The sequence below is a fragment of the Aethalodelphis obliquidens genome, unplaced genomic scaffold (assembly GCF_003676395.1).
Source record: "Aethalodelphis obliquidens isolate GAN/ISIS:26980383/991018 unplaced genomic scaffold, ASM367639v1 scaffold15, whole genome shotgun sequence".
NCBI classification, from domain to species: Eukaryota; Metazoa; Chordata; class Mammalia; order Artiodactyla; family Delphinidae; genus Aethalodelphis; species Aethalodelphis obliquidens.
The window spans coordinates 28,151,892-28,164,946 of NW_020837959.1; the positions used below are offsets into that span (position 1 = coordinate 28,151,892).

Below are 13,055 nucleotides of genomic sequence, written 5' to 3' on the forward strand. Positions count from 1 at the left end.
CCCTGCATTGGCAGGCGGACTCTCAACCACTGCGCCACCAAGGAAGCCCTATCTATGTTTTTATATTTAAAGTTTCTCTCCTTTGGGCAGTACACATAGGACTTTGCTTTTTTTTTTTTTTTTAAATCCATTCTGTCAATCTTTGCCTTTTATTTGGAGAGTTTAGACCATTAATATTTAATGTAATTAATTATTGATATGGTTGACTTTAGGTCTACCATTTTATTGTCTTCTCTTTCCCTCTTTGTTCTTCATTCTTCTCTTACTCCTTTTCTACCTTCTCTTAGATTATTCTTTAGTATTCCATTTTAATGTAGCTATTGGACTTTTTGGCTATATCTTTTTGTATTAATTTTTAATGCCCTAGGGATTACAATATAGATAACCTACCCTTTCACAACCTACTTAGAGTTACTATTGTACTGCTTCACTTAAAATAGAGAAACCTTACAAACATACAGATGATTTTTTTTCCCCTCTGCTACATCCCACTCCCTCCTTTATGTTACAGCTCTTATGTATGTTATGGCTGCACACTTTGAAAACCTCACTATGCAGTATTATAATTTTTGCTGTCAACAGTCATACATATTTTAAAGAAATTAAAGGAAAAAAGTATTTTATGTTTACCTATATATTTATTATTTCTGTTACTCTTCCTTCATTCCTGAAGATGCTACATTTCCTTTCAGCTTAAAGGACTTACTTTAGCATTTCTTATAAACTAGTCTACTGGGGATAAACTTTCTTTTCTTTCCTTCCTCTGAGAATGTCTTTATTTTGCTTTCATTTTTAAAGGATGTTTTAGGGAAACATAGACTTCTGAGTAAAAGCTTATTTCCTTTTAGCATTTTCATGATGTTGTTCCACTGTCTTTTCACCATTATGATTTCTGATGACAAACCTTTGGTAATTCAAATTTTATTTCCCTTTATGTAGTATGTCATTTTTCTTTATCTGCTTTCAAGAATTTTTTTGTTTTTGTTTTTCAGCAGTTAGATTTGTTGTATCTAGTCTTTATTTTCTTTGAGTTTCTCCTCTTTGGAAAATGCTCAGCTTCTTGAATCTATAAATTTGTCTTTTACCAAATTTGGGATGCTTTCTGCCATTGTTTCTTAAAATATTCTGCTCTAGTTTCTGTCTTTTTCCCTGCTAAGATTCCAAACAAAACTTTTGAGATTGTCCCACAAGTCTCTGACTATTTTTTCTATTGTCAATTTGTTTCCTCTTTGTTCTTCAGATTGGATAATTTTTATTGATCCATTTTCAAGTTCACAGACTCTTTTCTCTCTCATCTTCATTCATTTATTGAGCTGATCCAGGTGAATTTTATTTCACATACTGCATTGTTCAGTTTTTAAATTTACATTTGGCTCATTTTTAAAATAATTTCTCTTTGTCTTCTGAGAATTTTTTCCTGTTCAGTTCAACTGTGTTTGCCTTTACTTCATGGAGCATACTTATAATAGTTGCTTTAAAGGTACTGTTGGATAATTATAACATGTGGATCATTTCGGGGTTGGCATCTGTTAATTGTTTCTTCCCTTGAAATTTATCACATTTTCTTTTTACATTGCGAACATTTTGGATTGTATCTTGTACATTATGAGTGTTTGTTTTGAAAACTCTGGGTCTTACCATAATTCTCTGGAGTGTTGATCTTTGTTTCTTTTAGCCAACTCTCAACCCGTTTAGCTTCAGATTGCAAATTTGGTCTTGCCTTTTGTGGGTGGTGGTTTTTAATTCTCAGAGACTTTGCTATGTTGGTATGGGTTTGTCTCATACCTGTGCAGCTCCAGAGCAAGCCTAAGACTTACGTGGGCTTATAGGCAGGATAAGAGAATCCCTTTCTCCAATCTTTCTCCCTTCCAGGATTTTCTCCACATTCTCCAGCATGCAGGAGCCCCTTTCCCCAATTCCTGTGGCCAGAAAGATAGGGTTTCTCTTGGAGTTTTAACTTCTGTGTTGCTGCTCTCTGTATGCAGTGATTGCTTCCTGGCCTTAGAGCAAAGCTGTTAGAGAAAGGAGAAGAAAATAGCCGAGCCGGGAAGCTCACTATCCTGTGGGTCATTTTTCCAAGTTTGACTCCCCTCCACAATATGCTTTTGTTTCCTTTTCAGAGTCCTCAAATAATTTTTTTCTTTCTTTCTTTTTTTCTTTTTTTTTTGTATTTTGCCCAAAGTTTATAGTTGTAAACAGTGTGAAAGATAGACTGTATTTGGTTTATGCCACCATACTGGCATCAAAATTCCTTCTCTGGTTGCTTTTAAAATTTTTCTCTTTATTTTTGAGTTTTAGCAATTTGACCATGCTCTTCCTAAATATGTTTTTTCTTAGTGTGTGTTTATCATGTGTTTGGTGTTCATTGAACTCCTTAGATAGATGTGATATAATTTTTGTTTAATTTCACACATTATGCCTTTACTTCCTCCAATATTATTTCAAACCTAGTTTCTCACATTTCCTTCTGGGAATCCACTTATACACACATGAGGCTGCTTGATGTTGTCCCGTGTTTGAAGGGTCAGCAAACTTGTTCTGTAACGGGCCAGATAGTAAATACTTTATGCTTTGCAGGCTTTCTAGTCTCCCTTGCAATTATTGCAACTCTGTTGTTACAGCTTGAAAGCAGCCATAGGTAATATTTAAACAAATGAGCATGACTGTGTTCTAGTATAATTGTATTACAAAAATAGGTGGCAGGCTAGATTTGGACTGCAGGCCATAGTTTGCTGACTCCTGAGGTGTAGACAGTAATAGTTGCTGGAGCTATGTTGTGAATATAGAGGTAAAATCAAAGAAGTGTAAAACACAGATATTGGCAATAACTAAAATGTGGGTGAACTGGACAAATTAGAATAAGGGTGTAGGAGAAGAGACTGAAAGATATGTTAGGACTGGATTACTATGTTCCTGAATTGCTTTATTTGAGGACAGAAGTGATAGAGTTAAACTCTCAATTTATAAAAATGTCTATAGCAGTGCTATAAGGGATGAAAAGACATAGATCCCCAAAGCAGGGGTTCCTTTAAAGAAGCAATTGTAGTAGTTCTGACAAGTGATAATAAAACCTGAGAGAAGGCAATGGGAATAGGTGAAATAGAACAGATCTGAGAGACATTTTGGTGTTAGAAAGATGATGAAAGAATGACAGGTATAGCAAGTGACTAGATGTCAAATACAGAAATAATAATGCCTTTCCTGTAGGTATTAAGGGAGGGAGGAAGAACTAGTTTCTCAGGAGGCCATTTTTGACACCTTTCTCTCTACATTTTCTTTGTGGGTTACTTCAGTCAGTCCTCTGATTTCAGTAATTACCTAATTGTTTTGGACTTCTTGGTCTGTGGTTTGTAGCTAAAACCTTTCTCTTGGTCTCTAGACCTGTATTTTGAAAAGTCTCCTGCTAGGAGTCTCTCAATCCTGTCTCAAATATATTATGTACAGTATATTCAGAGGCTCCTGATGAGCATACTGTCACTTACATACTGACTCTTTTCCTATAGGTCAGCTAAACAGAAGTCTGAGACATCATCTTGAAGTTGGCATTAAGAGATGATAATGACCTAACACTCACTCACCCCCACCTCCTTTTTTCAGAAGGCTGAGAAAGTCACATTCAGTGGGAAAGTGAATTGAGGTTAGACGGAGAAGGGAGTACAGCATTAGAAATTAGTGTTTAGAGGGAAAGAAGGAAGATGGTAGCTTGAGGAAGGGGACAAAGAATTAATCTGTCTTTTGGATAAGAGACACTGTAGCAGATGTTCTTTTGGATAAGAGGCACTGTAGCAGATGTTCTTAGTGTCCTAGCCATATTTCTTTGGCTTTCATCTCGATATTGTCTACTTACATTTATGAATTTCTGCCTGAGAACTTTCTTACTGGCCATAGAGACATGCTTGGCCTGTGTGCAGGGCAAGCCAGAAATGCCAGGGAGTTAATGCTGTCAGAAAGGCTTTCAGCCACTGATGGATGGGGATGTGGTGGATAAATACCTCGTTTTCACATCTCTTCTTTGGGATAACTGAGCTGTGTTCTATACCATCCATTAGAGTTCTCCAGTAGGATCACACTCTGGTTGCCCATCAGGGTAACTGGCTTAATAATATATTCTTTCTTGACTGCCTTCCCTTCCCTATTTCACTTCTGATTTCCCCTATCAGTGTTTTTCCTGGATCACCTCTCAAACAACTACTTGTTCTTGTATCCTTAAATCATGTCTGCTTTTGGGGAAACCCAAACCACAGTAGACACTTTAGCATGGTAATAAAAAGAAATAAAGTTTGTTTAGCATTTATTAATAGTAAGCATAACTGTAAGTGCCTCATAATCTAATGGGATACGTCCTATTTTACAGATGAGCCGACTGAGGCACAGAGCAGTTGATTAACCTTCCCAAGATCACAGAGCTAATAAATGACAGAGCCTGCATTTGAACCTATGCTGTATGTCTCTAAATTCTGTCCTCGTAAGCTGGTAGGCTAAGGGAGAAGAGCAGGAATAATGAGCGAAAAAGAGAGAGTGAGGACAATTAATGGAGTAAGGCCCTCATGGAGATTATTTTGAGGTGGGTGAAAGGAAGGTAAAGGAAGTAGTACTTTCTAAGTGACGTCCCTTGCAACAGTTAAGTAGAGGGTTAGATTATGTGCTCTGAGCTAAATGGGTAGTGGTGGGATTTTGAAGTGGCTTGAAAGGTGGTAGATTTTCATGGTGGATGTACCTTTATTGTCAGAGAACATAACTGGCTGTAGACCAGCATTCTGATGATGCTTGTGAACTCCCAGTAGCTACTATTAAGGTTGTTATAGCTTATTGAAAACAATGTAAGTTACCAATATAGAAATGAATATAAATTATGAACAGATAACTCTCATGAGAAGTAATATATGTGCTAAAGATTTAAGCGACAGGAAAAGGAAGAAAAAGGAGCTAATAAAGAAGACTGAGAAAGAATCATCATCAAGGGAGATGGAACATTAAAATAGAGGTTCTTCTAGAAGCTGAGGGTGGGGAGTATTTAAAGAAGTAGACTGTTTGATAGTACTCATATGTAGAAGAATCTAAAGGATGAAGACTGAAGGTAAGGAATTCAGTAGGCAACAAGAAAGTTTGTGATGTTGAGAAGTCTCATACACTTGTAGGAGCTTGATGGTAGGGAATTGAAAAAGTTTGAGACAGTTGTTCCTCAAGAAGTTTAGTGATGAAGAGGGCAGAGGGATAGAGAATCATTTAAACTATTTTTTTAAATTGGAGGAGGCCAGTGGGCCTCTAGGATTAGAAGCCATAGAAGACAGAGATTAAAGAGTGAACAAAGAAAGGGTGTAAGTGGTTGAGCAAAATCCCAAGGATGGTGAATGAGTTGGGGTCCAGTGTATGGTAGGAAGGGTATACTTGGATACGGTAAGTGCTGTCTCTTTTGGGATGGAGGGACTTGAAGGAGGAGATTTAAGTTTTGGAAGAGGTCTCAGGGGCATATTTTCACCCTTTTTATCTTTCTCTCTGAATTCTAGTAATTTTTTCTGATCTCTTCAAATTCTCTCTTCACCGTGTCTAATGCTGTAAAGTCACCTACTGAGTCTTCAGTTGCAGTTATAGTTTTCATGTCCAGAAGTGGGATTTGATTCTTTTTCAGATGTGCTATATTCCCCATACCCTGCAGATATTTTAAAGCTAGTCTTTTTTTTTTTTTCTGTAAAGTTGGTAAGCATAGTTGTGTCCGAAGCTTTTATCTGGAGTCTGTTTGTCCTTCTGTTTTCTTTTTCCGCTAGTTCTCACTCATGGTGCCTTATATCTTTGTGTGCCTGGTTGTTTGACTGCTAACTCTCATTACCCTTCTGGTGGCTCTCTTAGTCCTAGGATAAGTGGACTGTCTTCAGAAAGTTTTATAGTTGCTCCATGGCTTGAGTTTTGCTTGGCCACCTAGGCTCTGTGTACCTAGATTATAAATCTGCATGAGGCATGGTCTAATAAAGTCATAACTTTTCAGAGTCTTTTCCTCCCCTCACTCTCTACTTCCAGTCTCTCCCCCACTTTCTTTTTCTTATGCTGCTCTGCCCACTGCCAAGGTAACTTTATTTATAGTCCTTACCACTCCCACACCCTCCCATTCCTATCCCCAACCTAAAGACTTCCAAATAAAATGAAGGGACTGAAGATATATAGGAAATTGTTTGCCTCTCTCTCCTAGATCAACTTGAACTGTTAAAATCTCTGTTCTTATTACTAATTATCAGCCTAGGTTAAGTAAATAAAAGTTTTCTACTTAGTAATCAGACTACTATCCCTCCCTAATTTATTCAGTGTTGCATGAACACAGTGAGAGTATCATTACATTAATTACACAGGAGAAATGTCTGGCTTCTATAGAAAAACTTCAGTTTACATATGGTGTTTTATAAATTAGTTGATTTTTTAAAATTGGTCTTCTATTTACTGACCTTGATAATCTATTTATTAATTCTTTATTATTATTATTACTGGATTATTTTGCATTTCCTATAAACATGGTTATGTTGTCTACAAATAAAAATGCTTTACTTTTTCCTTTTCAACCATTATGACTTTTATTTCTTTTGCTTGACTTACTGACTTCCTGTGCAGTATTAAATAGAAATGGTGACAATGTAAGTTCTTGTGTTTTTTCCCATTCTTAGTGGAAGTATTTAATTTTTCATCATTGAGTATAATTAAGTATAATGTTAGCTGTAGGGTTTTTGTTGATAATCTTAATTAGATTAAGTAGTTTCCCTTCTTTTCCTACTTAATGAGGCATTTCATCACAAATGATTGTTGAGTTTTATAAAATAACATTTCTGCTTCTGTTGAAATAATAATATTTTTCTGCTTATTCCTCTTATTCAGAATAAGGGGAAACATTTAAAAAATAAATTTTGCATTTTATTTATTATCCTTTTTATATGTTGATGGACACTGAAATTATTTTTAGGTCAATGGCTTTTTTTCCTCATAATTTTTGTATTGAGATATGAAATTCACATACCATAAAATAGACCTTTTCAAAGTATATCATTCAATTATTTTTAATATATTCACAACTTTGTGCAACCAGAACATTTTTATTCACTCCCCAAATAAATCCCATATCCTCTTGTAGTCACTCTCCGTCTCCTTTCCGTCAGCCCCTAGCAACCAGTAATCAGCTTCCTGTTTCTATGGATTTGCATATCTGGACATTTATATAAATGGAATCATACCATCTGTGATCTTTTGTGGACTTTGCTTCTTTCGCTTAGCATAATGTTTTCAAGGTTTATCCATATCGTAGCATGTGTCTACTGCATTCTTTTTTATGGCTGAATAATATTCTATTATATGGATGTGCCACACGTTATTTAATCCATTCATCAGTTCATGAACATTTCAGTTGTTTCTACTTTTTGCCTATGTAGTATTTTTGTTTCTATGTTCATGGAAGATACTGGCCTGAAATTTTCTTATTTTGAAATATCTTTTTCAGACTTCGGTATCAGAATTATGCTAACCTCACAAAATGAGTTGGGAAATGTTTCTTCTTTTTATAGTCTCTGGAAGAGTTAGTCTAAGACTGATATTGTTTGAAAGACTGTACCAGTGAATTCTTTTAAGTGTTTGAAGGAATTCTCTGGTAAAGCCATCTGAGTCTAGAGGGTTTTTTTTTTTTTGTGGGAAGGTTTTGACTAGGGATTCAATTTCTTTAACAGATATGACTACTCAGATATTGTGTTTTTTCCTTGTTTAGTGTCAAGAAGTTATATTTTTAGAATTTGTCCTTTTATTTAAGTTGTGAAATTTATGGGCAGTGTCTGTAATTATGTCCCCTTTCTAATTTATTTCTCATATGGGTAACTTGTGGTTTGATTTTTTCCTGACCAATCTTTCTAGAGGTTTATTAGATTTATTAATCTTTTCAGAGAATCTGTTTTGACTCCTTGATTTCCTCTATTGAATGGGTGCTTCCTGTTTCATTGATATCTGCTCTTATTTTTATTTCTCTCCTTCTACTTTCTACTTTTATTTTTAAAATTTATTTATTTATTTGGCTGTGCTGGGTCTTAGTTGTGGCATGCGGGATCCTTAGTTGCGGCATGCAGGATCTTTAGTTGCAGCATGTGGACTCTTCTTGCGGCATGCAAACTCTTAGTTGCGGCATGTGGGATCTAGTTCCCTGACCAGGGATTGAACCTGGGCCCCTGCATTGGTAGTATGGAGTCTTAGCCACTGGACCATCAGGGAAGTCCCATCTCCTTCTACATTCTTTACATTGAATTTGCTCTCTTCTTTCTAGCTTAAGTTGTAAGCCTACATCATTTACTTTCAAGCTTTCTTTTTTCATTGTATGCATTTGTATGCAGAAAGCTATATATTTCCCCAAAGTACTGCTTCAGTGACATGCCACAAGTTTTGATATGTCATATTTAATTTTTATTCCATTGAAAATATTTTCTAATTTCCATTGTAAGTCTCTATTATAGCTCTTTGACCCATAGGTTATTTAGAAATCTGTTTTTTTAGATTTTCAAACATTTGAGAATTTCTTAGTTTTCTTTCTGTTGTTGGATTATAGTTTAATTTTTCTGTGATCATTGTCCTTGGAAACATGTTGAGCCTTGGTCTGTTGTCCAGCATATCATCTATTTTGGTAAATATTCTATCTGCCTTAAAAAAGAATGTGTATTCTGCAGTTGTTGGATGTGGTTTTCTATGTATGTCAGTTAGATCAAGTTGATTAATCATGTTTTTACATTTTCCTGCATCCATGCTGTTTTGTCCTCTACTTGTTGTATCAGTTAGATAGAAGTATGTTAAAATCTGATTTTTTTGACTGTGGATTTGTCTTTTCTTTTTTTACGTCTCTCAGTTTTGCTTTATATATGTTGAAGCTATGCTGTTGTTATTAGATTCATTCGCATTTAGGATTTTTGTGTCTTCCTATTGAATTGACCCTTTCAGCATTATGAAATGTTCTGCTTATCTCTAATAACACTTCTAGCCTTAAAAATTACTTTGTCAAATATTAATATAGCCACACCAGCTTTTTTTGGGAGGCTGGTGAGTGTGTACAAGATGTATCTTCTGCAGTCCTTTTACTTTTAGTCTGTGTCCTTTCATTTAAAATTTTGACATAGCAATTTTTAAAGGAAGACCTTTCTTTGGTATTTCTTGTAGTGTTGGTATATTGACAAGGAATTGTGTCAACTTTTGTGGATCTAAAATTATCTCTCTTTTTGTCTTCATTAAAAAAATTTTTTTTTTGATGTGGACCATTTTTAAAGTCTTTATTGAATTTGTTACAATATCGCTTCTGTTTTTATGTTTTGGTTTTTTGGCTGCGAGGCATGTGGGATCTTAGCTCCCCGACCAGGTATCAAACCCTCACCCCCTGCATTGGAAGGCAAAGTCTTAACCACTGGACCGCCAGGGAAGGCCCTGTCTTCATTTTTAAAGGATATATTTGATAGATATATATAATTCTAGGTTGCTAATCCCCCCTATTCTCCACCCCTCAGCACTTTCAACACAAAGAATAGAAGGTATCAATTTTATTGTTTCTTCAAATATATCTTTTCTTCTCTGGCTGCTTTTAAAATTTTCTTTCTATCCTTTGTTTCAGCAATTTGACTGTGCCAAGCATCTGGTGTGCCTAGGTGTGGTTTTCTTTGCATTTTCCTGCTTGAGAGTTCCCTGAATTTCTTGAATCTCTAGGTTGACTTCTTTCCTTACTTTTGTAAAATTATCATCAATTATTTCCTCACCTGTTGCTTTTGTTCCGTTCTCATTTTCTCTCTCTTTCTGAGATTACAATTACATGAATATGAGACGATTTAACTGTGTCCTGCATGTTTCATACTCTCTTTTTTGTTCATCACATTATTTTCTCTGTGGGGGAGTTTGGATATTTTTTCTTGGCCTGTCTGCAAGTCAGTGAATTCTGTTTTCCTCTGGTCTATTCTGCTTATTAGAGTCTTTTGACAAGTTCTTAATTTCAGATATTGATTTTTCTGTTCCAGGAAATACACTTGGCTTTTTAAAAAATTTTTTTTTGTTGAAAATTACATCATTTCATCCATTTTGTTCAACTTTGCATCTATGTCAGGTCCTTGCCTCCTAATGTCAGTCTGGGTTATCTTGAGTCTGTCTGATTGTCTGGTTTTCTCTTGATTATCTGTCTATCACATTATTTTGCTTCTTTGGATGTCTCTTAATATGTTTACTTTATGCGTAACATTATGTGTAAAAGAACAGTTAATTTATTTCAGATGATATTTTCTTCCAGAAAGGTTTGTTCTTTATTGTGCTAGACAGATAGCGTGAGGTGTTGGCTACCTCAGTCCAAATCAGAGATAAAGTCGATTCCTCCATCTGCTGAGATTCTGTCTTCTAAAACTGGGCAATTATGGGAAATCGACCCTGCCCTTTTGGCCCAGCCTCCCTATCTTTCTTCAGTGCCCCACCACTAAGCAGATGTACTATTAGATGTCTTGGCCACATATTCGGAGCTTTTCTAGATTCCAGTCTGTCATTCCAGCCCATGCAGACATCTATAAAGCACCCGAGTTTTTCGTTTCCTTTAGTGAGCTCAATCCTCACTTGTACCCAAACTCTGCAAATGCCTTCATGCAAGAAAATGCCAGCGATCTCTGCTCAACTTGGAAGTGCTCTTCCATCTCTGGATTTTTACTTCATCCAATCCTCAGTTGCTTCCAGATCTTTCTATATTAGTCTAGTTTTTGAAGGAAAAACAATGGTTGCTTCTATCTGGTATCTTACTTTAGTAAAATAAAAGTGAAAGTCAGGAGTTTATCTTTGCAGAAAGAAAGGCAGATAATTTTAAGGGTGCTTATTGATATAAGCATAGTGATATTCTGAATATTTTTATCTGTGTTGCATACTAATTTTTTTTCCTTCTGATATGAGCCTGTTTATCAAAATATACTCTAGGTCAAGGGTCAACAAACTATGGTCCACAGACCAAATCCGACTCAGTTCCTTTTTTTGTATGGCCTGTGAACTAAGAATGGTTCTTACATTTTTAAAATACATACATACATAAATAGCTATATAAATAAAAAAATAAAAGGAGACAAATATTTTGTGACACATGAAAATTGTATGAAATTCAAATTTCAATATCCAGAAATTACAATCGGATTGTAATACAGCCACATTCATCTATTTTTGTGTTGTCTATGGCTGCTTTCATGCTAACAGATGAGTAATTGCAACAGAGATCTTATGGCCCACAAAGTATAAAATATCTATTATCTGTCCTTCTATAGAAATAAATTTGCCTATTCCTGTCTTAGATCATAGACTCAGGAATTTTTCATTTCTCATTTTTAAGGGAAATTGAACAAAAGACTGAAACCCTCTTATTCCGTAAGTTCTTTGAATTTTGAGTTATTTAAATACTAGCATTTTAGAGTTGGAAGGGACCTCAGAGATAATCTCTTTTATCTCTTTATTTTGCAAATGAAGAAACAGATTTAGAGTCAGAGAAGTTTTAAATTAAATTATGGCTAATTTTTGTTTTGTTAGAAAATAGACTCAGTAATAAGTTGTTATAGAAACTAATGATCTATATCACAGAACAACTTGCAAAATTCATTTGTTCTTATTACAGAAGTATTTGGTTTTACTAAACAGTGGTAGCTATTAAGAGAATTTCTTCTTTGGAATTTTTAAAGTAAATATTTTAAAATAAATATTTAGAGCATGTTAATAACCTTTGCCTTTCATTACCACCCGTAATTCTTTCAAATCTCATGGGTATGAGGTTTTTTTTTATGAGAAGACTAAAAATCTTATAGGACCAATTCCAGACATTCTTCATTAAGCTCCTATTGATTTAGGATTTAAAGTCCTAAATCATCAGAAATTCCACAGTGAAATTTTAATGTGTAAGACTTGTTTCTAGAGTTTTTCTTTTATCTCTCCATCCTCAGATACCATGAAAAGTTTATTTAAGCTTAGTTCTGAAATGCAGTCATATAGTGGGATGTTATATTACTAAAAAATAGCATTTTTATTTTCTAATGTTGAATACAGATCTTCTACATATAATTTTTAGCTTATTACTAGCTCTTTTGGATAACTCTACTTCTAAAACAGCCAAATCAACAAAAAACACAGTAAAATCAATTTGTGGGGATTTGGGGAAAGCTGATTTTTCAGCTGATCTGTATGCAGGATTTGGTGGGTCCAGATTCATTAAAATTGTGCCAAATTAAATTAATTTTAATTAAACTAATTAAATGCCAAATGCATAAAAAGAAATATTTTAGGAATATGTATAAAGTCATGTGAACTTTAAGAAGGTCTGTTAAACAAAACAGTCAAAAGTATTGTTATATGCTTTGGAAAATTTAAGTCCGTGATAAGTAGGCTTCAGGAAATTCATCTTAATTTATATTTATAAATTCTGTTTCTCGGAAGACTGGTCTTGAATGAACCTTCGTGCTTTTCTAAATTATATAGAAAGGGCTAACCTTTTAGCATTTACATATTCCTTTTGCTCAAATAACTGATTTCACTTAAGTAAACTTTGAGTATAAAGGAAAGTTGGTTTCCTAAACCACACATGAAAAATACTCATTGCTTTTCATCAACTTGTTTATTCACCTGATATTTCTTGAACATCCATGATGTGTCAGGCACTGATGCAGGTGCTGAAAGGGAAAATGTTGAAATAAATATTTTTTGCTCATAGTTGAATATATTATGTGAGGAGGTATATCTGTTCATGTGTAGCATTTGATACTATTACTCTCTTTCTCTTTTCTTTTGTAGCATGCTATCTTGGGGAAATCCCATCTACATACATGATTTTCATTACCTCCTTTGCACCAAAATTTGAGTAAAATACTCCCATGGATAATTCCTTAATGGACATTTCTGGCTAGATATCCTTTATTTTATTTAATTTTATTTATTTATTTATTTATTTTACATCTTTATTGAAGAATAATTGCTTTACAATGGTGTGTTAATTTCTGCTTTATAACAAAGTGAATCATTTATACATATACATATGTTCCCATATCTCTTCCCTCTTGTGTCTT

At 34.6% G+C, this 13,055-nt stretch overlaps 1 protein-coding gene and 1 non-coding gene across 2 annotated transcripts in view; one reads left to right on the forward strand and one right to left on the reverse strand.

Moving 5' to 3' along the window:
* MYCBP2 (MYC binding protein 2) overlaps positions 1–13,055 on the forward strand; it is a 272,440-nt gene that overhangs the window by 12,832 nt on the left and 246,553 nt on the right. The window lies entirely within an intron of this gene.
* Positions 8,158–8,229, reverse strand: TRNAG-ACC (transfer RNA glycine (anticodon ACC)). Its single transcript has one exon. It is a non-coding gene; the product is annotated as a tRNA-Gly (tRNA).